Genomic DNA, 23,651 nt, shown 5'->3' with positions numbered 1-23,651 from the left:
GTGTGGGTAGAGTCCAGTGTGTTGGGTAGAGTCCAGTGTGTTGGGTAGAGTCCAGTGTGTTGGGTAGAGTCCAGTTTGTTGGGTAGAGTCCAGTGTGTGTGTTGGTAGAGTCCAGTGTGTAAATAGAGTCCAGTGTGTAAATAGAGTCCAGTGTGTAAATAGAGTCCAGTGTGTAGGTAGAGTCCAGTGTGTGTGTAGAGTCCAGTGTGTGGGTAGAGTCCAGTGTGTTGGGTAGAGTCCAGTGTGTTGGGTAGAGTCCAGTGTGTGGGTAGAGTCCAGTGTGTGGTAGAGTCCAGTGTGTGGGTAGAGTCCAGTGTGTTGGGTAGAGTCCAGTGTGTGGGGGTAGAGTCCAGTGTGTTGGGTAGAGTCCAGTGTGTGGGTAGAGTCCAGTGTGTAGGAGTCCAGTGTGTTGGTAGAGTCCAGTGTGTTGGATAGAGTCCAGTGTGTTGGATAGAGTCCAGTGTGTAGATAGAGTCCAGTGTGTAAATAGAGTCCAGTGTGTAAATAGAGTCCAGTGTGTAAATAGAGTCCGGTGTGTAGATAGAGTCCAGTGTGTAGATAGAGTCCAGTGTGTGTGTAGAGTCCAGTGTGTGGGTAGAGTCCAGTGTGTTGGGTAGAGTAGTGTGTTGGGTAGAGTAGTGTGTGGGTAGAGTCCAGTGTGTGTGTAGAGTCCAGTGTGTTGGGTAGAGTCCAGTTTGTTGGGTAGAGTCCAGTGTGTTGGGTAGAGTCCAGTTTGTTGGGTAGAGTCCAGTGTGTTGGGTAGAGTCCAGTGTGTGTGGTAGAGTCCAGTGTGTTGGGTAGAGTCCAGTGTGTTGGGTAGAGTCCAGTGTGTTGGGTAGAGTCCAGTGTGTGGTAGAGTCCAGTGTGTTGGTCCAGTGTGAGTCCAGTGTGTTGGGTAGAGTCTAGTGTGTATGTAGAGTCCAGTGTGTGGGTAGAGTCCAGTGTGTTGGGTAGAGTCCAGTGTGTTGGGTAGAGTCCAGTGTGTTGGATAGAGTCCAGTGTGTTGGATAGAGTCCAGTGTGTTGGGTAGAGTCCAGTGTGTTGGGTAGAGTCCAGTGTGTGGGCAGAGTCCAGTGTGTGGCAGAGTCCAGTGTGTTGGATAGAGTAGTGTGTGGGTAGAGTCCAGTGTGTGTGTAGAGTGCAGTGTGTGGGGGTAGAGTCCAGTTTGTTGGGTAGAGTCCAGTGTGTTGGGTAGAGTCCAGTGTGTTGGGTAGAGTCCAGTGTGTGTGTAGAGTCCAGTGTGTTGGGTAGAGTCCAGTGTGTTGGGTAGAGTCCAGTGTGTAGGGTAGAGTCCAGTGTGTGGTAGAGTCCAGTGTGTTGGGTAGAGTCCAGTGTGTGGGTAGAGTCCAGTGTGTAGTAGAGTCCAGTGTGTGGGTAGAGTCCAGTGTGTTGGGTAGAGTCCAGTGTGTTGGGTAGAGTCCAGTGTGTTGGGTAGAGTCCAGTGTGTTGGGTAGAGTCCAGTGTGTTGGGTAGAGTCCAGTGTGTGTGTAGAGTCCAGTGTGTGTGTAGAGTCCAGTGTGTGGGTAGAGTCCAGTGTGTTGGGTAGAGTCCAGTGTGTTGGGTAGAGTAGTGTGTGGGTAGAGTCCAGTGTGTGGGTAGAGTCCAGTGTGTGGGGTAGAGTCCAGTGTGTTGGGTAGAGTCCAGTGTGTTGGGTAGAGTCCAGTGTGTTGGGTAGAGTCCAGTGTGTTGGGTAGAGTCCAGTGTGTTGGGTAGAGTCCAGTGTGTTGGGTAGAGTCAGTGTGTGTGGGGTAGAGTCCAGTGTGTTGGGTAGAGTCCAGTGTGTTGGGTAGAGTCCAGTGTGTTGGGTAGAGTCCAGTGTGTTGATAGAGTCCAGTGTGTAGATAGAGTCCAGTGTGTGTGGGTAGAGTCCAGTGTGTGGGAGTCCAGTGTGTTGGGTAGAGTCCAGTGTGTTGGGTAGAGTCCAGTGTGTGGGTAGAGTCCAGTGTGTGGGTAGAGTCCAGTGTGTGGGGTAGAGTCCAGTGTGTTGGGTAGAGTCCAGTGTGTGGGTAGAGTCCAGTGTGTTGGGTAGAGTCCAGTGTGTAGATAGAGTCCAGTGTGTGGGTAGAGTCCAGTGTGTAGTAGAGTCCAGTGTGTTGGGTCGAGTCCAGTGTGTTGGGTCCAGTGTGTTGGGTAGAGTCCAGTGTGTTGGGTAGAGTCCAGTGTGTTGGGTAGAGTCCAGTGTGTTGGGTAGAGTCCAGTGTGTGGGTAGAGTCCAGTGTGTTGGGTAGAGTCCAGTGTGTTGGGTAGAGTCCAGTGTGTTGGGTAGAGTCCAGTGTGTTGGGTAGAGTCCAGTGTGTTGGGTAGAGTCCAGTGTGTTGGGTAGAGTCCAGTGTGTTGGGTAGAGTCCAGTGTGTTGGGTAGAGTCCAGTGTGTTGGGTAGAGTCCAGTGTGTTGGGTAGAGTCCAGTGTGTTGGGTAGAGTCCAGTGTGTTGGGTAGAGTCCAGTGTGTTGGGTAGAGTCCAGTGTGTTGGGTAGAGTCCAGTGTGTTGGGAGTCCAGAGTCCAGTGTGTGTGGGTAGAGTCCAGTGTGTTGGGTAGAGTCCAGTGTGTGGGTAGAGTCCAGTGTGTTGGATAGAGTCCAGTGTGTTGGGTAGAGTCCAGTGTGTGGGTAGAGTCCAGTGTGTGGGTAGAGTCCAGTGTGTTGGGTAGAGCCCAGTGTGTTGGGTAGAGTCCAGTGTGTTGGGTAGAGTCCAGTGTGTTGGGTAGAGTCCAGTGTGTTGGGTAGAGTCCAGTGTGTTGGGTAGAGTCCAGAGTCCAGTGTGTGGGTAGAGTCCAGTGTGTTGGGTAGAGTCCAGTGTGTTGGGTAGAGTCCAGTGTTGGGTAGAGTCCAGTGTGTTGGGTAGAGTCCAGTGTGTTGGGTAGAGTCCAGTGTGTTGGGTAGAGTCCAGTGTGTTGGGTAGAGTCCAGTGTGTTGGGTAGAGTCCAGTGTGTTGGGTAGAGTCCAGTGTGTTGGGTAGAGTCCAGTGTGTTGGGTAGAGTGTTGTGAGTCCAGTGTGTTGGGTAGAGTCCAGTGTGTTGGGTAGAGTCCAGTGTTGTTGGGTAGTCCAGTGTGTTGGGTAGAGTCCAGTGTGTAAATAGAGTCCAGTGTGTAAATAGAGTCCAGTGTGTAAATAGAGTCCAGTGTGTAGATAGAGTCCAGTGTGTAGATAGAGTCCAGTGTGTGTGTAGAGTCCAGTGTGTGGGTAGAGTCCAGTGTGTTGGGTAGAGTAGTGTGTTGGGTAGAGTGTGTGTGGGTAGAGTCCAGTGTGTGTGGTAGAGTCCAGTGTGTGGGTAGAGTCCAGTGTGTTGGGTAGAGTCCAGTGTGTGGGGTAGAGTCCAGTGTGTTGGGTAGAGTCCAGTGTGTGGGTAGAGTCCAGTGTGTGGATAGAGTCCAGTGTGTTGGGTAGAGTCCAGTGTGTTGGATAGAGTCCAGTGTGTTGGATAGAGTCCAGTGTGTAGGATAGAGTCCAGTGTGTAGTAGAGTCCAGTGTGTAAATAGAGTCCAGTGTGGGTAGAGTCCAGTGTGTAAATAGAGTCCAGTGTGTAAATAGAGTCCAGTGTGTTGAGAGTCCAGTGTGTGATAGAGTCCAGTGTGTGTGGAGTCCAGTGTGTGGGTAGAGTCCAGTGTGTTGGGTAGAGTCCAGTGTGTTGGGTAGAGTAGTGTGTGGGTAGAGTCCAGTGTGTGTGTAGAGTCCAGTGTGTGGGGGTAGAGTCCAGTTTGTTGGGTAGAGTCCAGTGTGTTGGGTAGAGTCCAGTGTGTTGGGTAGAGTCCAGTGTGTTGGGTAGAGTCCAGTGTGTGTGTAGAGTCCAGTGTGTTGGGTAGAGTCCAGTGTGTTGGGTAGAGTCCAGTGTGTAGTAGAGTCCAGTGTGTGGGTAGAGTCCAGTGTGTTGGGTAGAGTCCAGTGTGTGGGTAGAGTCTAGTGTGTATGTAGAGTCCAGTGTGTGGGTAGAGTCCAGTGTGTTGGGTAGAGTCCAGTGTGTTGGGTAGAGTCCTGTGTGTTGGGTAGAGTCCAGTGTGTTGGTCCATAGAGTCCAGTGTGTTGGGTAGAGTCCAGTGTGTTGGGTAGAGTCCAGTGTGTGGGCAGAGTCCAGTGTGTGGGTAGAGTCCAGTGTGTTGGATAGAGTCCAGTGTGTGGGTAGAGTCCAGTGTGTAGGTAGAGTCCAGTGTGTTGGGTAGAGTCCAGTGTGTGGGTAGAGTCCAGTGTGTTGATAGAGTCCAGTGTGTGTTGATAGAGTCCAGTGTGTGTGTTGGGAGTCCAGTGTGTGGTAGAGTCCAGTGTGTGTGGGTAGAGTCCAGTGTGTTGTGGGGTAGAGTCCAGTGTTGGGTAGAGTCCAGTGTGTGGGTAGAGTCCAGTGTGTGTGTAGAGTCCAGTGTGTGGGGGTAGAGTCCAGTGTGTTGGGTAGAGTCCAGTGTGTTGGGTAGAGTCCAGTGTGTTGGGTAGAGTCCAGTGTGTTGGGTAGAGTCCAGTGTGTGTGTAGAGTCCAGTGTGTGGGTAGAGTCCAGTGTGTTGGGTAGAGTCCAGTGTGTTGGGTAGAGTCCAGTGTGTGGGTAGAGTCCAGTGTGTGTGTAGAGTCCAGTGTGTTGGGTAGAGTCCAGTGTGTTGGGTAGAGTCCAGTGTGTTGGGTAGAGTCCAGTGTGTGGGTAGAGTCCAGTGTGTGGGGTCCAGTGTGTGGGGGTAGAGTCCAGTGTTGTTGGGTAGAGTCCAGTGTGTGGGTAGAGTCCAGTGTGTTGGGTAGAGTCCAGTGTGTGGGTAGAGTCCAGTGTGTTGGGTAGAGTCCAGTGTGTAGATAGAGTCCAGTGTGTGGGTAGAGTCCAGTGTGTGGGTAGAGTCCAGTGTGTATGTAGAGTCCAGTGTGTTGGGTCGAGTCCAGTGTGTTGGGTAGAGTCCAGTGTGTGGGTAGAGTCCAGTGTGTTGGGTAGAGTCCAGTGTGTTGGGTAGAGTCCAGTGTGTGGGTAGAGTCCAGTGTGTAGATAGAGTCCAGTGTGTGGGTAGAGCCCAGTGTGTTGGGTAGAGCCCAGTGTGTTGGGTAGAGTCCAGTGTGTTGGGTAGAGTCCAGTGTGTTGGGTAGAGTCCAGTGTGTTGGGTAGAGTCCAGTGTGTTGGGTAGAGTCCAGTGTGTTGGGTAGAGTCCAGTGTGTGGGTAGAGTCCAGTGTGTTGGGTAGAGTCCAGTGTGTTGGGTAAGTCCAGTGTGTTGGGTCGAGTCCAGTGTGTGGGTAGAGTCCAGTGTGTTGGGTAGAGTCCAGTTTGTTGGGTAGAGTCCAGTGTGTTGGGTAGAGTCCAGTGTGTTGGGTAGAGTCCAGTGTGTAAATAGAGTCCAGTGTGTAGATAGAGTCCAGTGTGTAGATAGAGTCCAGTGTGTAGATAGAGTCCAGTGTGTGGATAGAGTCCAGTGTGTGGGTAGAGTCCAGTGTGTTGGGTAGAGTAGTGTGTGTGGGTAGAGTCCAGTGTGTGGGTAGAGTCCAGTGTGTGGGTAGAGTCCAGTGTGTTGGGTAGAGTCCAGTGTGTGGGTAGAGTCCAGTGTGTTGGGTAGAGTCCAGTGTGTGGGTAGAGTCCAGTGTGTAGATAGAGTCCAGTGTGTTGGGTAGAGTCCAGTGTGTTGGATAGAGTCCAGTGTGTTGGATAGAGTCCAGTGTGTTGGATAGAGTCCAGTGTGTAGATAGAGTCCAGTGTGTTTTTAGAGTCCAGTGTGTTGGGTAGAGTAGTGTGTTGGGTAGAGTAGTGTGTGGGTAGAGTCCAGTGTGTGGGTAGAGTCAGTGTGTGGGGTAGAGTCCAGTTTGTTGGGTAGAGTCCAGTGTGTTGGGTAGAGTCCAGTGTGTTGGGTAGAGTCCAGTGTGTGGTAGAGTCCAGTGTGTGGGTAGAGTCCAGTGTGTATGGGTAGAGTCCAGTGTGTGGGTAGAGTCCAGTGTGTTGGGTAGAGTCCAGTGTGTTGGGTAGAGTCCAGTGTGTTGGGTAGAGTCCAGTGTGTTGGGTAGAGTCCAGTGTGTTGGGTAGAGTCCAGTGTGTTGGGTAGAGTCCAGTGTGTTGAGTAGAGTCCAGTGTGTTGATAGAGTCCAGTGTGTAGGGTAGAGTCCAGTGTGTGTGTAGAGTCCAGTGTGTGGGTAGAGTCCAGTGTGTTGGGTAGAGTCCAGTGTGTTGGGTAGAGTCCAGTGTGTGGGTAGAGTCCAGTGTGTGGGTAGAGTCCAGTGTGTTGGGTAGAGTCCAGTGTGTGGGGTAGAGTCCAGTGTGTTGGGTAGAGTCCAGTGTGTTGGGTAGAGTCCAGTGTGTTGGGTAGAGTCCAGTGTGTTGGGTAGAGTCCAGTGTGTAGATAGAGTCCAGTGTGTTGGGTAGAGTCCAGTGTGTTGGATAGAGTCCAGTGTGTTGGGTAGAGTCCAGTGTGTTGGATAGAGTCCAGTGTGTAGATAGAGTCCAGTGTGTGTGTAGAGTCCAGTGTGTGTGTAGAGTCCAGTGTGTTGGGTAGAGTCCAGTGTGTTGGGTAGAGTCCAGTGTTGGGTAGAGTCCAGTGTGTTGGGTAGAGTCCAGTGTGTTGGGTAGAGTCCAGTGTGTTGGGTAGAGTCCAGTGTGTGGATAGAGTCCAGTGTGTAGATAGAGTCCAGTGTGTGGTAGAGTCCAGTGTGTGGGTAGAGTCCAGTGTGTTGGGTAGAGTAGTGTGTTGGGTAGAGTAGTGTGTGGGTAGAGTCCAGTGGTGGGTAGAGTCCAGTGTGTTGGGTAGAGTCCAGTGTGTGGGGTAGAGTCCAGTGTGTTGGGTAGAGTCCAGTGTGTTGGGTAGAGTCCAGTGTGTTGGGTAGAGTCCAGTGTGTTGGGTAGAGTCCAGTGTGTTGGGTAGAGTCCAGTGTGTAGATAGAGTCCAGTGTGTTGGGTAGAGTCCAGTGTGTTGGATAGAGTCCAGTGTGTTGGATAGAGTCCAGTGTGTAGATAGAGTCCAGTGTGTAGATAGAGTCCAGTGTGTGTGTAGAGTCCAGTGTGTGTGTAGAGTCCAGTGTGTTGGGTAGAGTAGTGTGTTGGGTAGAGCAGTGTGTGGGTAGAGTCCAGTGTGTGGGTAGAGTCCAGTGTGTTGGGTAGAGTCCAGTGTGTGGGGTAGAGTCCAGTGTGTTGGGTAGAGTCCAGTGTGTTGGGTAGAGTCCAGTGTGTAGGGTAGAGTCCAGTGTGTGGGTAGAGTCCAGTGTGTTGGGTAGAGTCCAGTGTGTAGATAGAGTCCAGTGTGTGGGTAGAGTCTAGTGTGTATGTAGAGTCCAGTGTGTTGGGTAGAGTCCAGTGTGTTGGGTCGAGTCCAGTGTGTGGGTAGAGTCCAGTGTGTTGGATAGAGTCCAGTGTGTTGGGTAGAGTCCAGTGTGTGGGTAGAGTCCAGTGTGTGGGTAGAGTAGAGTCAGTGTGTTGGGTAGAGTCCAGTGTGTTGGGTAGAGTCCAGTGTGTTGGGTAGAGTCCAGTGTGTTGGGTAGAGTCCAGTGTGTTGGGTAGAGTCCAGTGTGTTGGGTAGAGTCCAGTGTGTTGGGTAGAGTCCAGTGTGTGGGTAGAGTCCAGTGTGTTGGGTAGAGTCCAGTGTGTTGGGTAGAGTCCAGTGTGTTGGGTAGAGTCCAGTGTGTGGGTAGAGTCCAGTGTGTTGGATAGAGTCCAGTGTGTTGGGTAGAGTCCAGTGTGTTGGGTAGAGTCCAGTGTGTTGGGTAGAGTCCAGTGTGTTGGGTAGAGTCCTGTGTGTTGGGTAGAGTCCAGTGTGTTGGGTAGAGTCCAGTGTGTTGGGTAGAGTCCAGTGTGTTGGGTAGAGTCCAGTGTGTTGGGTAGAGTCCAGTTTGTTGGGTAGAGTCCAGTGTGTTGGGTAGAGTCCAGTGTGTTGGGTAGAGTCCAGTGTGTAAATAGAGTCCCGTGTGTAAATAGAGTCCAGTGTGTGGGTAGAGTCCACTGTGTTGGGTAGAGTCCAGTGTGTGGGTAGAGCCCAGTGTGTTGGGTAGAGTCCAGTGTGTTGGGTAGAGTCCAGTGTGTTGGGTAGAGTCCAGTGTGTTGGGTAGAGTCCAGTGTGTTGGGTAGAGTCCAGTGTGTTGGGTAGAGTCCAGTGTGTGGGTAGAGTCCAGTGTGTTGGGTAGAGTCCAGTGTGTTGGGTAGAGTCCAGTGTGTTGGGTAGAGTCCAGTGTGTGGGTAGAGTCCAGTGTGTTGGATAGAGTCCAGTGTGTTGGGTAGAGTCCAGTGTGTTGGGTAGAGTCCAGTGTGTTGGGTAGAGTCCAGTGTGTTGGGTAGAGTCCTGTGTGTTGGGTAGAGTCCAGTGTGTTGGGTAGAGTCCAGTGTGTTGGGTAGAGTCCAGTGTGTTGGGTAGAGTCCAGTGTGTTGGGTAGAGTCCAGTGTGTTGGGTAGAGTCCAGTGTGTTGGGTAGAGTCCAGTGTGTAAATAGAGTCCAGTGTGTAAATAGAGTCCAGTGTGTAAATAGAGTCCAGTGTGTAGATAGAGTCCAGTGTGTAGATAGAGTCCAGTGTGTGTGTAGAGTCCAGTGTGTGGGTAGAGTCCAGTGTGTTGGGTAGAGTCCAGTGTGTTGGGTAGAGTCCAGTGTGTGGGTAGAGTCCAGTGTGTGGGTAGAGTCCAGTGTGTGGGAGTCCAGTAGAGTCCAGTGTGTGGGTAGAGTCCAGTGTGTGGGTAGAGTCCAGTCTGTGGGGGGTAGAGTCCAGTGTGTTGGGTAGAGTCCAGTGTGTGGGTAGAGTCCAGTGTGTAGATAGAGTCCAGTGTGTTGGGTAGAGTCCAGTGTGTTGGATAGAGTCCAGTGTGTTGGATAGAGTCCAGTGTGTAAATAGAGTCCAGTGTGTAGAGTCCAGTGAGTCCAGTGTGTGTAGATAGAGTCCAGTGTGTGTGATAGAGTCCAGTGTGTAGGGTAGAGTCCAGTGTGTGGGTAGAGTCCAGTGTGTGGGTAGAGTCCAGTGTGTTGGGTAGAGTCCAGTGTGTTGGGTAGAGTCCAGTGTGTTGGGTAGGTAGAGTCCAGTGTGTGGGTAGAGTCCAGTGTGTGGGGTAGAGTCCAGTGTGTTGGGTAGAGTCCAGTGTGTTGGGTAGAGTCCAGTGTGTTGGGTAGAGTCCAGTGTGTTGGGTAGAGTCCAGTGTTGGGTAGAGTCCAGTGTGTGGGGTAGAGTCCAGTGTGTTGGGTAGAGTCCAGTGTGTTGGGTAGAGTCCAGTGTGTTGGGTAGAGTCCAGTGTGGGTAGAGTCCAGTGTGTTGGGTAGAGTCCAGTGTGTTGGGTAGAGTCCAGTGTGTTGGATAGAGTCCTGTGTGTTGGATAGAGTCCAGTGTGTTGGATAGAGTCCAGTGTGTTGGGTAGAGTCCAGTGTGTGGGCAGAGTCCAGTGTGTGGGCAGAGTCCAGTGTGTTGGATAGAGTAGTGTGTGGGTAGAGTCCAGTGTGTGTGTAGAGTGCAGTGTGTGGGGGTAGAGTCCAGTTTGTTGGGTAGAGTCCAGTGTGTTGGGTAGAGTCCAGTGTGTGTGTAGAGTCCAGTGTGTTGGGTAGAGTCCAGTGTGTTGGGTAGATTCCAGTGTGTAGATAGAGTCCAGTGTGTGGTAGAGTCCAGTGTGTTGGGTAGAGTCCAGTGTGTGGGTAGAGTCCAGTGTGTATGTAGAGTCCAGTGTGTGGGTAGAGTCCAGTGTGTTGGGTAGAGTCCAGTGTGTTGGGTAGAGTCCTGTGTGTTGGGTAGAGTCCAGTGTGTGGGTAGAGTCCAGTGTGTTGGGTAGAGTCCAGTGTGTTGGGTAGAGTCCAGTGTGTTGGGTAGAGTCCAGTGTGTAGATAGAGTCCAGTGTGTGATAGAGTCCAGTGTGTGTGTAGAGTCCAGTGTGTGGGTAGAGTCCAGTGTGTTGGGTAGAGTCCAGTGTGTTGGGTAGAGTAGTGTGTGGGGTAGAGTCCAGTGTGTGGGTAGAGTCCAGTGTGTGGGGTAGAGTCCAGTGTGTTGGGTAGAGTCCAGTGTGTTGGGTAGAGTCCAGTGTGTTGGGTAGAGTCCAGTGTGTTGGGTAGAGTCCAGTGTGTTGGGTAGAGTCAGTGTGTGGGTAGAGTCCAGTGTGTTGGGTAGAGTCCAGTGTGTTGGTGTGTAGAGTCCAGTGTGTTGGGTAGAGTCCAGTGTGTAGAGTCCAGTGTGTGGGTAGAGTCCAGTGTGTGGGGTAGAGTCCAGTGTGTTGGGTAGAGTCCAGTGTGTTGGGTAGAGTCCAGTGTGTTGGGTAGAGTCCAGTGTGTGGGGTAGAGTCCAGTGTGTTGGGTAGAGTCCAGTGTGTAGATAGAGTCCAGTGTGTGGGTAGAGTCCAGTGTGTTGGGTAGAGTCCAGTGTGTAGATAGAGTCCAGTGTGTGGGTAGAGTCCAGTGTGTATGTAGAGTCCAGTGTGTTGGGTCGAGTCCAGTGTGTTGGGTCGAGTCCAGTGTGTGGGTAGAGTCCAGTGTGTTGGATAGAGTCCAGTGTGTTGGGTAGAGTCCAGTGTGTGGGTAGAGTCCAGTGTGTGGGTAGAGTCCAGTGTGTTGGGTAGAGCCCAGTGTGTTGGGTAGAGTCCAGTGTGTTGGGTAGAGTCCAGTGTGTTGGGTAGAGTCCAGTGTGTTGGGTAGAGTCCAGTGTGTTGGGTAGAGTCCAGTGTGTTGGGTAGAGTCCAGTGTGTTGGGTAGAGTCCAGTGTGTTGGGTAGAGTCCAGTGTGTTGGGTAGAGTCCAGTGTGTTGGGTAGAGTCCAGTGTGTTGGGTAGAGTCCAGTGTGTTGGGTAGAGTCCAGTGTGTTGGGTAGAGTCCAGTGTGTGTTGGGTAGAGTCCAGTGTGTAAATAGAGTCCCGTGTGTAAATAGAGTCCAGTGTGTGGGTAGAGTCCAGTGTGTTGGATAGAGTCCACTGTGTTGGGTAGAGTCCAGTGTGTGGGTAGAGTCCAGTGTGTGGGTAGAGCCCAGTGTGTTGGGTAGAGCCCAGTGTGTTGGGTAGAGTCCAGTGTGTTGGGTAGAGTCCAGTGTGTTGGGTAGAGTCCAGTGTGTTGGGTAGAGTCCAGTGTGTTGGGTAGAGTCCAGTGTGTTGGGTAGAGTCCAGTGTGTGGGTAGAGTCCAGTGTGTTGGGTAGAGTCCAGTGTGTTGGGTAGAGTCCAGTGTGTTGGGTAGAGTCCAGTGTGTTGGGTAGAGTCCAGTGTGTTGGGTAGAGTCCAGTGTGTTGGGTAGAGTCCAGTGTGTTGGGTAGAGTCCAGTGTGTTGGGTAGAGTCCAGTGTGTTGGGTAGAGTCCAGTGTGTAGATAGAGTCCAGTGTGTTGGGTAGAGTCCAGTGTGTTGGATAGAGTCCAGTGTGTTGGGTAGAGTCCAGTGTGTTGGATAGAGTCCAGTGTGTAGATAGAGTCCAGTGTGTGGATAGAGTCCAGTGTGTGTGTAGAGTCCAGTGTGTTGGGTAGTGTGTTGGGTAGAGTCAGTGTGTGGGTAGAGTCCAGTGTGTGGGTAGAGTCCAGTGTGTTGGGTAGAGTCCAGTGTGTGGGGTAGAGTCCAGTGTGTCGGGTAGAGTCCAGTGTGTTGGGTAGAGTCCAGTGTGTAGATAGAGTCCAGTGTGTGGGTAGAGTCCAGTGTGTTGGGTAGAGTCCAGTGTGTGGGTAGAGTCCAGTGTGTTGGGTAGAGTCCAGTGTGTTGGGTAGAGTCCAGTGTGTTGGGTAGAGTCCAGTGTGTGGGTAGAGTCCAGTGTGTTGGATAGAGTCCAGTGTGTTGGGTAGAGTCCAGTGTGTTGGGTAGAGTCCAGTGTGTTGGGTAGAGTCCAGTGTGTTGGGTAGAGTCCTGTGTGTTGGGTAGAGTCCAGTGTGTTGGGTAGAGTCCAGTGTGTTGGGTAGAGTCCAGTGTGTTGGGTAGAGTCCAGTGTGTTGGGTAGAGTCCAGTTTGTTGGGTAGAGTCCAGTGTGTTGGGTAGAGTCCAGTGTGTAAATAGAGTCCAGTGTGTAAATAGAGTCCAGTGTGTAAATAGAGTCCAGTGTGTAGATAGAGTCCAGTGTGTGAGTCCAGTGTGTAGAGAGTCCAGTGTGTGGGTAGAGTCCAGTGTGTTGGGTAGAGTAGTGTGTTGGGTAGAGTAGTGTGTGGGTAGAGTCCAGTGTGTGTGTAGAGTCCAGTGTGTGGGTAGAGTCCAGTGTGTTGGGTAGAGTCCAGTCTGTGGGGGTAGAGTCCAGTGTGTTGGGTAGAGTCCAGTGTGTGGGTAGAGTCCAGTGTGTAGATAGAGTCCAGTGTGTTGGGTAGAGTCCAGTGTGTTGGATAGAGTCCAGTGTGTTGGATAGAGTCCAGTGTGTAGATAGAGTCCAGTGTGTAAATAGAGTCCCGTGTGTAAATAGAGTCCAGTGTGTAAATAGAGTCCTGTGTGTAGATAGAGTCCAGTGTGTAGATAGAGTCCAGTGTGTGTGTAGAGTCCAGTGTGTGGGTAGAGTCCAGTGTGTTGGGTAGAGTAGTGTGTTGGGTAGAGTAGTGTGTGGGTAGAGTCCAGTGTGTGTGTAGAGTCCAGTGTGTGGGGGTAGAGTCCAGTTTGTTGGGTAGAGTCCAGTGTGTTGGGTAGAGTCCAGTTTGTTGGGTAGAGTCCAGTGTGTTGGGTAGAGTCCAGTGTGTGTGTAGAGTCCAGTGTGTTGGGTAGAGTCCAGTGTGTTGGGTAGATTCCAGTGTGTAGATAGAGTCCAGTGTGTGGTAGAGTCCAGTGTGTTGGGTAGAGTCCAGTGTGTTGGGTAGAGTCTAGTGTGTATGTAGAGTCCAGTGTGTGGGTAGAGTCCAGTGTGTTGGGTAGAGTCCAGTGTGTTGGGTAGAGTCCTGTGTGTTGGATAGAGTCCAGTGTGTTGGGTAGAGTCCAGTGTGTTGGATAGAGTCCAGTGTGTTGGGTAGAGTCCAGTGTGTGGGCAGAGTCCAGTGTGTGGGCAGAGTCCAGTGTGTTGGATAGAGTCCAGTGTGTGGGTAGAGTCCAGTGTGTGTGTAGAGTGCAGTGTGTGGGGTAGAGTCCAGTTTGTTGGGTAGAGTCCAGTGTGTTGGGTAGAGTCCAGTGTGTTGGGTAGAGTCCAGTGTGTGTGTAGAGTCCAGTGTGTTGGGTAGAGTCCAGTGTGTTGGGTAGATTCCAGTGTGTAGATAGAGTCCAGTGTGTGGTAGAGTCCAGTGTGTTGGGTAGAGTCCAGTGTGTGGGTAGAGTCTAGTGTGTATGTAGAGTCCAGTGTGTGGGTAGAGTCCAGTGTGTTGGGTAGAGTCCAGTGTGTTGGGTAGAGTCCTGTGTGTTGGGTAGAGTCCAGTGTGTAGAGTCCAGATAGAGTCCAGTGTGTGTGTAGAGTCCAGTGTGTGTGTAGAGTCCAGTGTGTGGGTAGAGTCCAGTGTGTTGGGTAGAGTAGTGTGTTGGGTAAGTAGTGTGTGGGTAGAGTCCAGTGTGTGGGTAGAGTCCAGTGTGTGGGGGTAGAGTCCAGTGTGTTGGGTAGAGTCCAGTGTGTTGGGTAGAGTCCAGTGTGTTGGGTAGAGTCCAGTGTGTTGGGTAGAGTCCAGTGTGTTGGGTAGAGTCCAGTGTGTAGATAGAGTCCAGTGTGTTGGGTAGAGTCCAGTGTGTTGGATAGAGTCCAGTGTGTTGGATAGAGTCCAGTGTGTAGATAAAGTCCAGTGTGTAGATAGAGTCCAGTGTGTGTGTAGAGTCCAGTGTGTGTGTAGAGTCCAGTGTGTTGGGTAGAGTAGTGTGTTGGGTAGAGTAGTGTGTGGGTAGAGTCCAGTGTGTGTGTAGAGTCCAGTGTGTGGGGGTAGAGTCCAGTTTGTTGGGTAGAGTCCAGTGTGTTGGGTCGAGTCCAGTGTGTGGGTAGAGTCCAGTGTGTTGATAGAGTCCAGTGTGTGGGTAGAGTCTAGTGTGTATGTAGAGTCCAGTGTGTTGGGTCGAGTCCAGTGTGTTGGGTAGAGTCCAGTGTGTTGGGTCGAGTCCAGTGAGTGTGGGTAGAGTCCAGTGTGTTGGGTAGAGTCCAGTGTGTGGGTAGAGTCCAGTGTGTTGGGTAGAGTCAGTGTGTTGGGTAGAGTCCAGTGTGTTGGGTAGAGTCCAGTGTGTTGGGTAGAGTCCAGTGTGTTGGGTAGAGTCCAGTGTGTTGGGTAGAGTCCAGTGTGTTGGGTAGAGTCCAGTGTGTTGGGTAGAGTCCAGTGTGTTGGGTAGAGTCCAGTGTGTTGGGTAGAGTCCAGTGTGTTGGGTAGAGTCCAGTGTGTTGGGTAGAGTCCAGTGTGTTGGGTAGAGTCCAGTTTGTTGGGTATTGTCCAGTGTGTTGGGTAGAGTCCAGTGTGTTGGGTAGAGTCCAGTGTGTAAATAGAGTCCCGTGTGTAAATAGAGTCCAGTGTGTGGGTAGAGTCCAGTGAGTTGGATAGAGTCCACTGTGTTGGGTAGAGTCCAGTGTGTGGGTAGAGGCCAGTGTGTGGGTAGAGCCCAGTGTGTTGGGTAGAGCCCAGTGTGTTGGGTAGAGTCCAGTGTGTTGGGTAGAGTCCAGTGTGTTGGGTAGAGTCCAGTGTGTTGGGTAGAGTCCTGTGTGTTGGGTAGAGTCCTGTGTGTTGGGTAGAGTCCAGTGTGTGGGTAGAGTCCAGTGTGTTGGGTAGAGTCCAGTGTGTTGGGTAGAGTCCAATGTGTTGGGTCGAGTCCAGTGTGTTGGGTAGAGTCCAGTGTGTTGGGTAGAGTCCAGTGTGTTGGGTAGAGTCCAGTGTGTTGGGTAGAGTCCAGTGTGTTGGGTAGAGTCCTGTGTGTTGGGTAGAGTCCAGTGTGTTGGGTAGAGTCCAGTGTGTTGGGTAGAGTCCAGTGTGTTGGGTAGAGTCCAGTGTGTTGGGTAGAGTCCAGTTTGTTGGGTATTGTCCAGTGTGTTGGGTAGAGTCCAGTGTGTAAATAGAGTCCCGTGTGTAAATAGAGTCCAGTGTGTAAATAGAGTCCAGTGCGTAGATAGAGTCCAGTGTGTAGATAGAGTCCAGTGTGTGTGTAGAGTCCAGTGTGTGGGTAGAGTCCAGTGTGTTGGGTAGAGTAGTGTGTTGGGTAGAGTAGTGTGTGGGTAGAGTCCAGTGTGTGTGTAGAGTCCAGTGTGTGGGTAGAGTCCAGTGTGTTGGGTAGAGTCCAGTCTGTGGGGGTAGAGTCCAGTGTTTTGGGTAGAGTCCAGTGTGTGGGTAGAGTCCAGTGTGTAGATAGAGTCCAGTGTGTTGGGTAGAGTCCAGTGTGTTGGATAGAGTCCAGTGTGTTGGATAGAGTCCAGTGTGTAAATAGAGTCCAGTGTGTAAATAGAGTCCAGTGTGTAAATAGAGTCCCGTGTGTAAATAGAGTCCAGTGTGTAAATAGAGTCCAGTGTGTAAATAGAGTCCAGTGTGTAGATAGAGTCCAGTGTGTAGATAGAGTCCAGTGTGTGTGTAGAGTCCAGTGTGTGGGTAGAGTCCAGTGTGTTGGGTAGAGTAGTGTGTTGGGTAGAGTAGTGTGTGGGTAGAGTCCAGTGTGTGTGTAGAGTCCAGTGTGTGGGGGTAGAGTCCAGTTTGTTGGGTAGAGTCCAGTGTGTTGGGTAGAGTCCAGTTTGTTGGGTAGAGTCCTGTGTGTTGGATAGAGTCCTGTGTGTTGGATAGAGTCCAGTGTGTTGGGTAGAGTCCAGTGTGTTGGGTAGATTCCAGTGTGTAGATAGAGTCCAGTGTGTGGTAGAGTCCAGTGTGTTGGGTAGAGTCCAGTGTGTGGGTAGAGTCTAGTGTGTATGTAGAGTCCAGTGTGTGGGTAGAGTCCAGTGTGTTGGGTAGAGTCCAGTGTGTTGGGTAGAGTCCTGTGTGTTGGATAGAGTCCAGTGTGTTGGATAGAGTCCAGTGTGTTGGATAGAGTCCAGTGTGTTGGGTAGAGTCCAGTGTGTGGGCAGAGTCCAGTGTGTGGGCAGAGTCTAGTGTGTTGGATAGAGTCCAGTGTGTGGGTAGAGTCCAGTGTGTGAGGTAGAGTCCAGTGTGTTGGGTAGAGTCCAGCGTGTGGGTAGAGTCCAGTGTGTAGATAGAGTCCAGTGTGTAGATAGAGTCCAGTGTGTGGGTAGAGTCCAGTGTGGGTAGAGTCCAGTGTGTGTGTAGAGTCCAGTGTGTTGGGTAGAGTAGTGTGTTGGGTAGAGTAGTGTGTGGGTAGAGTCCAGTGTGTGTGTAGAGTCCAGTGTGTGGGGGTAGAGTCCAGTTTGTTGGGTAGAGTCCAGTGTGTTGGGTAGAGTCCAGTTTGTTGGGTAGAGTCCAGTGTGTTGGGTAGAGTCCAGTGTGTGTGTAGAGTCCAGTGTGTTGGGTAGAGTCCAGTGTGTTGGGTAGATTCCAGTGTGTAGATAGAGTCCAGTGTGTTGGGTAGAGTCCAGTGTGTTGGGTAGAGTCCTGTGTGTTGGGTAGAGTCCAGTGTGTTGGATAGAGTCCAGTGTGTTGGATAGAGTCCAGTGTGTTGGGTAGAGTCCAGTGTGTGGGCAGAGTCCAGTGTGTGGGCAGAGTCCAGTGTGTTGGATAGAGTCCAGTGTGTGGGTAGAGTCCAGTGTGTGAGGTAGAGTCCAGTGTGTTGGGTAGAGTCCAGCGTGTGGGTAGAGTCCAGTGTGTAGATAGAGTCCAGTGTGTAGATAGAGTCCAGTGTGTGGGTAGAGTCCAGTGTGGGTAGAGTCCAGTGTGTGGGTAGAGTCCAGTGTGTGGGTAGAGTAGTGTGTGTGCATAGAGTCTAAAAGTGTTAGAAAAGGGTCAATGCAGGTTAACTATTTAGTAGTCTTATGGCTTGTTGATAGAAGCTGTTCAGGATCCTTTGCGCTCCGGTACCTCTTGCCGTGCGGTATAGAGAGGACAGTCTAAGACTTGGGTGGCTAGAAGAGGGCCTTCCTCTGACACCGATTTGTATAGAGATCCTGGATTGCAGGGAGTTCGGCCCCAGTAATGTGCTGGGCCATAAGCACTACCCTCTGATCTTAGGGCCCATGCTGAATCTTTTCAGTCCGCTGAGTAGGAAGAGGTGTTGTCGTGCCCTCTTCACGACTGCGTTGGTTTGTGTGGACCATGATAGGTCCCTAGTGATGTGGACACCGAGGATCCTGTAGCTCTCGACCTGCTCCACTGAGGGGCCTCCGTCGATGCGAATGGGTGTGTGTTCAGCCCTCCATTTCTTGAAGTCCTCTGCCAGCTCCTTTGTCTTGCTGACTGTGAGGGAGAGGTTGTTGTCCTGGCACCACACTGCCAGGTCACAGACCTCCTCCAAATAGGCGGTCTCATCGTTGTCAGTGATTAGTCGTGTCATCAGCAAACTTGATGATGGTGTTGGAGTCGTGCACAGCCACATAGTAGTGGGTGAACAGGGAGTACAGGAGGGGACTGAGGGGCCCCCATGTTGAGGATCAGTGAGGCGGATGTGTTATTACTTACCCTTACCACCTGGGGGCGGCCCGTCAGGAAGTCCAGGATCCAGTTGCAGAGGGAGGTGTTTAGTCCAATTTACTGAGATGCGTATCAACTGTGCCTTCTTTAGTCTTGCGGAATGGGGATTGAGAATATATATATTTTTTACACTAATCATTAGTCCACGTACTTTAGGTCAGAGACTATTGATCAAAATCAGTTGTGGAGAAATCTACCCCTACTGCTCATATCATCATTTAAAATTCAAATGCCCCCCTCACACGTTGTAACCCCTACCCCCCCCATCCTCCCCACGTTGTAACCCCTACTGCTTACATCAACAGTTAAAATTAAATTATTCCCCCCCATCACCCCCACGTTGTAACCCCTACTGCTTACATCATCAGTTAATATTCAAATGTCCCCCCCCCATCCTCCCCAAGCTTCTGGAATTCTCTCAACACTGTTTTTTCCATTTCATGATCAGATGGGAGATTTTTTTTCTCTTTAAAAAAAATGTCCTTTCCTCTCCTCTTTTCCTGTCTTCTCCTCCCTGGAGCAGAGTAATGCAGGGCCACTTGGGATCTTCTCATTGAAAAATTAAAATCTCCCCTGCAGTGCACCCCCCATAGACAGCCCATATTGGAGCAGCTCCCCCTAGGAACACACACACTAGAGCAGACAGGTTCCCTTGGGCTTTCTTTAGTTATGCATTAAAACATCCTGGGAGGATTGACTTATTTAGACACTGAACCAATGCTCCTCTCCAGTGTTTGTGTGTGTGTGTGTGTGTGTGTGTGTGTATGTGCGTGCGTGCGTGCGTGCCGTGCGTTCCGTGCGCGTGGTTTGTGTAAAAAAGTTTGGGAACCCCTGATTTAGCAGACACTCTTATCCAGAGCTCGAGGATACGAACCAGCAACCTCTGAGTTTCAGTTACTGGCTCAATGCTCTTAACTGCGAGGCTACCTGCTACCTTGGCCAACACACAAATGTGACCGACCGGCTCGATTCGATCTTATGTAGCAACATTTGAAATAGTGTTTTTACATTGGATAAAAGTAGGGATTCAGAGCTAGAAAAGTTAAGGAACAATTGGAAAATGATTCTGCTTTGAAAGTTGATAAACTTACAACCCCACTTTTGAGAAAATGGCCCCATGAATGTTTTGGTACCTACTGGAGAGCTCTTTTTTGTCAGCATCGTTCACACCCTTTTTTACTTTCATTTTACTAGGTAAGTCAGTTAAGAACAAATTCTTATTTTCAATGACAGCCTAGGAACAGTGGGTTCAGGGGCAGAACGACCCTAAACCCTAACCCTAACCCTAACCCTAAGCCTGACCTTAAACCTAGAACCCTTAAGCTTAACCTTAAACCTAGAACCCTAAACCTAACCCTAAACCTAGAACCCTAAGCCTAACCCTAAACCTAGAACCCTAAGCCTGACCCTAAACCTAGAACCCTAACCTTAAACCTAGAACCCTAAGCCTGACCCTAAACCTAGAACCCTAAGCCTAACCCTAAACCTAGAACCCTAAGCCTAACCCTAAACCTAGAACCCTAAGCCTGACCCTAAACCTAGAACCCTAAGCCTGACCCTAAACCCTAAGCCTGACCCTAAACCCTAAGCCTGACCCTAAACCTAGAACCCTAAGCCTGACCCTAAACCTAGAACCCTAAGCCTAACCCTAAATCTAGAACCCTAAGCCTGACCCTAAACCTAGAACCCTAAGCCTGACCCTAAACCTAAACCCTAAGCCTGACCCTAGAACCCTAAGCCTGACCCTAAACCTAGAACGCTAAGCCTGACCCTAAACCTAGAACCCTAAGCCTGACCCTAAACCTAGAACCCTAAGCCTGACTCTAAACATTAAGCCTAAAATAATGTTTTTTTTTCTCGTGGAGACCGGCAAAATGTCCCCACTTCTGGTGCCCACAAGGATAGTTAATTTTTTTTTTTTTTAAACACACACACTAAACCTGTCATGTCAATTAACTACAATACCCAGCCATATCACCATGTCTTGAGACAAATGAAGATGTCCCAAGACATATAATATATCTATCGACGTCTCGATTGAGTGTACACATCTTTTTGGATGTGATCTTGCAGCAATGAAACCCACAACTTTATCGTAACTAGTGCCATGCTCTTAGCAACAGAGATGTGGGCAAGTCACAGGCTGCCTCTGCTTTAGTGGCCTGGCATCAGTAGTTGGCTTCTCCTCTTTTGAGTTTGTAAATAGATTTGTGTTGATGGGAAGGGAACATTATGAGAGACTCGGGGATATATCCTGCTCTGTTTGGAACTGACACAGCCACATCATCTGCTACTCTCCTCTCATTACATTCCCCTCTGTGTCTCTCTCTGTCTCTCTGTTTCTGTCTCTTTCTCTGTCTCTATCTCTATCTCTCTCTCATTTCAATGTAAGGGCTTTATTGGCATGGGAAACATATGTTTGCATTGCCAAAGAAAGTGAAGAAGATAATAAACAAAGGTGAAATAAATAACAGTAAACATTAAACTTACAAAAGTTCCAAAATAATAAAGACATTTCAAATGTCACATCAAATCAGATTGTATTGGTCACATACACGTGTTTAGCAGATGTTATTGTGGGTGTAGTGAAATGCTTGTGTTCCTAGCTCTGACTGTGAAGTATTACATCTATATACAGTGTTGTAATGATGTGCAAATATTTAAAGTGCAAAAAGGAAAATAAATAAACATAAATATAGGTTGTATTTCCAATGTGTCAAGTAATTATCTTTTTGTTTTCTCATGATTTGGTTGGGTCTAATTGTGTTGCTGTCCTGGGGCTCTGTAGGGTGTGTTTGTGTTTGTGAACAGAGCCCCAGGACCAGCTTGCTTAGGGGGACTCTTCTCCAGGTTCATCTCTCTGTAGGTGATGGCTTTGTTATGGAAGGTTTGGGAATCACTTCCTTTTAGGTGGTTGTAGAATTTAATGTCTCTTTTCTGGATTTTGATAATTAGTGGATATCGGCCTAAATCTGTATTTTTTTTCTTCAGAATTCTGGATATTTCTTCAGAATTCTGGATATTTCTTCAGAATTCTCCACGCAGTCTCAGAACTTACAACCATAAACTAACACTATTAAAAGTGTTAATGCATGCATAGTCTCAATACAATTTTTTGTCCCATTTTGTGAATTCTTGGTTGGTGAGCGGACCTCAGACCTCACATCCATAAAGGACAAAGGGTTCTATATAACTGATTCAAGTATTTTTAGACGGATCCTAATTGGTATTTCAAATGTTAGGTTCCTTTTGATGGCATAGAAGGCCCTTCTTGCCTTGTCTCTCATATCGTTCACAGCTTTGTGGAAATTACCTGTGGCGCTGATGTTTAGGCCGAGGTGTGTATAGGTTTGTGTGTGCTCTTGGGCAACGGTGTGTAGATGGAATTTGTATTTGTGGTCCTGGGAACTGGAACATTTTTGGAACACCATTATTTTGGTCTTATTGAGATTTACTGTCAGGACCCAGGTCTGACAGAATCTGTGCATAAGATCTAGGTGCTGCTGTAGGCCCTCCTTGGTTGGGGACAGAAGCACCAGATCATCAGCAAACAGTAGACATTTGACTTCAGATCCTAGTAGGGTGAGATCGGGTGCTGCAGACTGTTCTAGTGCCCGAGCCAATTCGATGATATATATGTTGAAGAGGGTGGGGCTTAAGCTGCATCCCTGTCTCACCCTCTCTCTCTCTCTCTGTCTCTCTCTCTCTGTCTCTCTCTCTCTCTCTCTCTCTCTCTCTCTCTCTCTCTCTCTCTCTCTCTCTCTCTCTCTCTCTCTCTCTCTCTCTCTCTCTCTCTCTCTCTCTCTCTCTCTCTCTCTCTCTCTCTCTCTCTCTCGCTCTCTCGCTCTCTCGCTCTCTCGCTCTCTCGCTCTCTCGCTCTCTCTCTGTCTCTCTCGCTCTCTCTGTAGAGATTGATGATACTATATCTCTGTCTACCAAGGTTACAGAGTGCTCTGCCTGTCTCAGGCTCTGTATCTGGCTCTTTCTGCCAGGGAAAGAATTGCAGCTAACTTACTACAGTTGTACTCCCTTAATTGGGGTAGAATAAAGGAATAAATAAAGCCCTTAGATGTTATCTATCTAATGGATCATGTTAGTCAGTCACGCACTCTTGTCTTCACAGCACAGCAAATTAACTGCTGTCTCCAACGAAGATAAAATGGTACTGTGAGACTCACATTTATATTTCTTAGTGCAAGAAAGTGGTTGTTCAAATTCACGGTTGTTTAACCTCTTTATCGAGAGATGGTGAAACAGCCTGCTTTGCTGAGTACTGACGAGAATGTTTTAATCTCATGGTGTATTTGATCTTTTACTTCCCTCTTCCCTCCTTCCCTGACCATCAGAGTTTCTCCTTCTGAATCCTACCCATAATCCTTCATAATACCGTCTTTGTTCAGATACGCAGCATCACCCCAAAAAAATTCTCAGATCCTATAAACAACAATTTGATTAGAATAGTGTATCTCACGGTAAATGACCATCGTTTAAAAAATAAATAATTTTTACACCTTGGTGTGACTTGATAACGAAATACTTTTGCATTACAAACAGTCTTTAGCCGTTGTGTTGAAGAGTCTGTGTGTTGTGATAGGCCTGGTATAGCAGTGTTGTCAACCACCTGACATCTCTGATTTTCACACCAGTTAGATCTGGGACCAAGGTTACTGTATCCTGCAATGAGAATATTAACCCTCACACCCACTTTCTATGTAATTAGATAATTAAGAAGCATGAATGTGTTGAAAATCTCAAATTGTTTGCGTAGTTAACTTACACACAGCTCTGACACACACACTTTCCCCACCACACATGCCACCAGGGGTCTTTTCACAGTCCCCAAATCCAGAACAAATTCAAGAAAGCGTACAGTATTATATAGAGACATTATTGCATGGAACTTCCATCTCATATTGCTCAAGTGAACAGCCAAACCTGGTTTCAAAAAACAGATAAAGCAACACCTCACGGCACAACACCTCACGGCACAACGCCTCTCCTCTATTTGACCTAGATAGTTTGTGTATGTGTTGATATGTACAGAGCTGTGCCTTTATTTTTTTTTATGTAGTTCTGTCTTTGATCAGTTCCTGTCTATTAAATGTTCTGTATTATATCATGTTCTGTGTTCTGTGTTCTGTGTTCTGTGCTCTGTGTTCTGTGTTTTGTGTTGGACCCCAGGAAGAGTAGCTGCTGCTTTTGCAACAGCTTATAGGGATCCTAATAAAATACCAAATACCAAATATGTGACCCACTAAAATAGTGTTAAACTAACACTATTCAAAGTGTTGATAAACTAACACTATGACTGATGCAAATTCTGACTTAAATTAACACTTTTTTGGAGCTGATGCTGTTACACTTCCTCAGTGTTAGGGAATTAACACCTGTAGTGTTACTGTAACTCGTTTTGGGGTGTTTTAACACTCTGGGGTGTAAAGCCTTAATTGCATATTAGCTGGTATACCTCTTCGGCTAGCCAGGAGATGGGCCTAGCTCGAGGCTAACTGGTGCTTGCGTCGGGACAGAGGCGTTAGCCAGAAATAGTCACTTAAAATAGCAGATCTGTACCACATTGGGTGAGGCGGGTTGCAGGAAAGTATATTCAATTCGTAGATGGAAAGTGAGATTCAAATATATACGAAAGAAGAAACCGACTATATCTGTATCCGATGGCAATCATTTAGTAGTTAATTGCATACAAGTGTAACTTCATCACCTCGTTTGCACCACACAACAGAGACTCTCCGATAGATAGAATAGAACGCTATGGATTCAATAGAACGCTATGGATTCAATAGAACACTATGGATTCAATAGAACACTATGGATTCAATAGAACGCTATGGATTCAATAGAACGCTATGGATTCAATAGAACACTATGGATTCAATAGAACACTATGGATTCAATAGAACGCTATGGATTCAATAGAACACTATGGATTCAATAGAACGCTATGGATTCAATAGAACACTATGGATTCAATAGAACGCTATGGATTCAATAGAACGCTATGGATTCAATAGAACGCTATGGATTCAATAGAACACTATGGATTCAATAGAACGCTATGGATTCAATAGAACGCTATGGATTCAATAGAACGCTATGGATTCAATAGAATACTATGGATTCAATAGAACACTATGGATTCAATAGAACATGATGGATTCAATAGAACACTATGGATTCAATAGAACACTATGGATTCAATAGAACTCTATGGATTCAATAGAACTCTATGGATTCAATAGAACACTATGGATTCAATAGAACACTATGGATTCAATAGAACGCTATGGATTCAATAGAACGCTATGGATTCAATAGAACGCTATGGATTCAATAGAACGCTATGGATTCAATAGAA

The sequence above is a fragment of the Oncorhynchus tshawytscha genome, linkage group LG02, assembly GCF_018296145.1.
Source record: "Oncorhynchus tshawytscha isolate Ot180627B linkage group LG02, Otsh_v2.0, whole genome shotgun sequence".
NCBI classification, from domain to species: domain Eukaryota; kingdom Metazoa; phylum Chordata; class Actinopteri; order Salmoniformes; family Salmonidae; genus Oncorhynchus; species Oncorhynchus tshawytscha.
Note: the sequence above shows the minus strand (reverse complement) of the source record.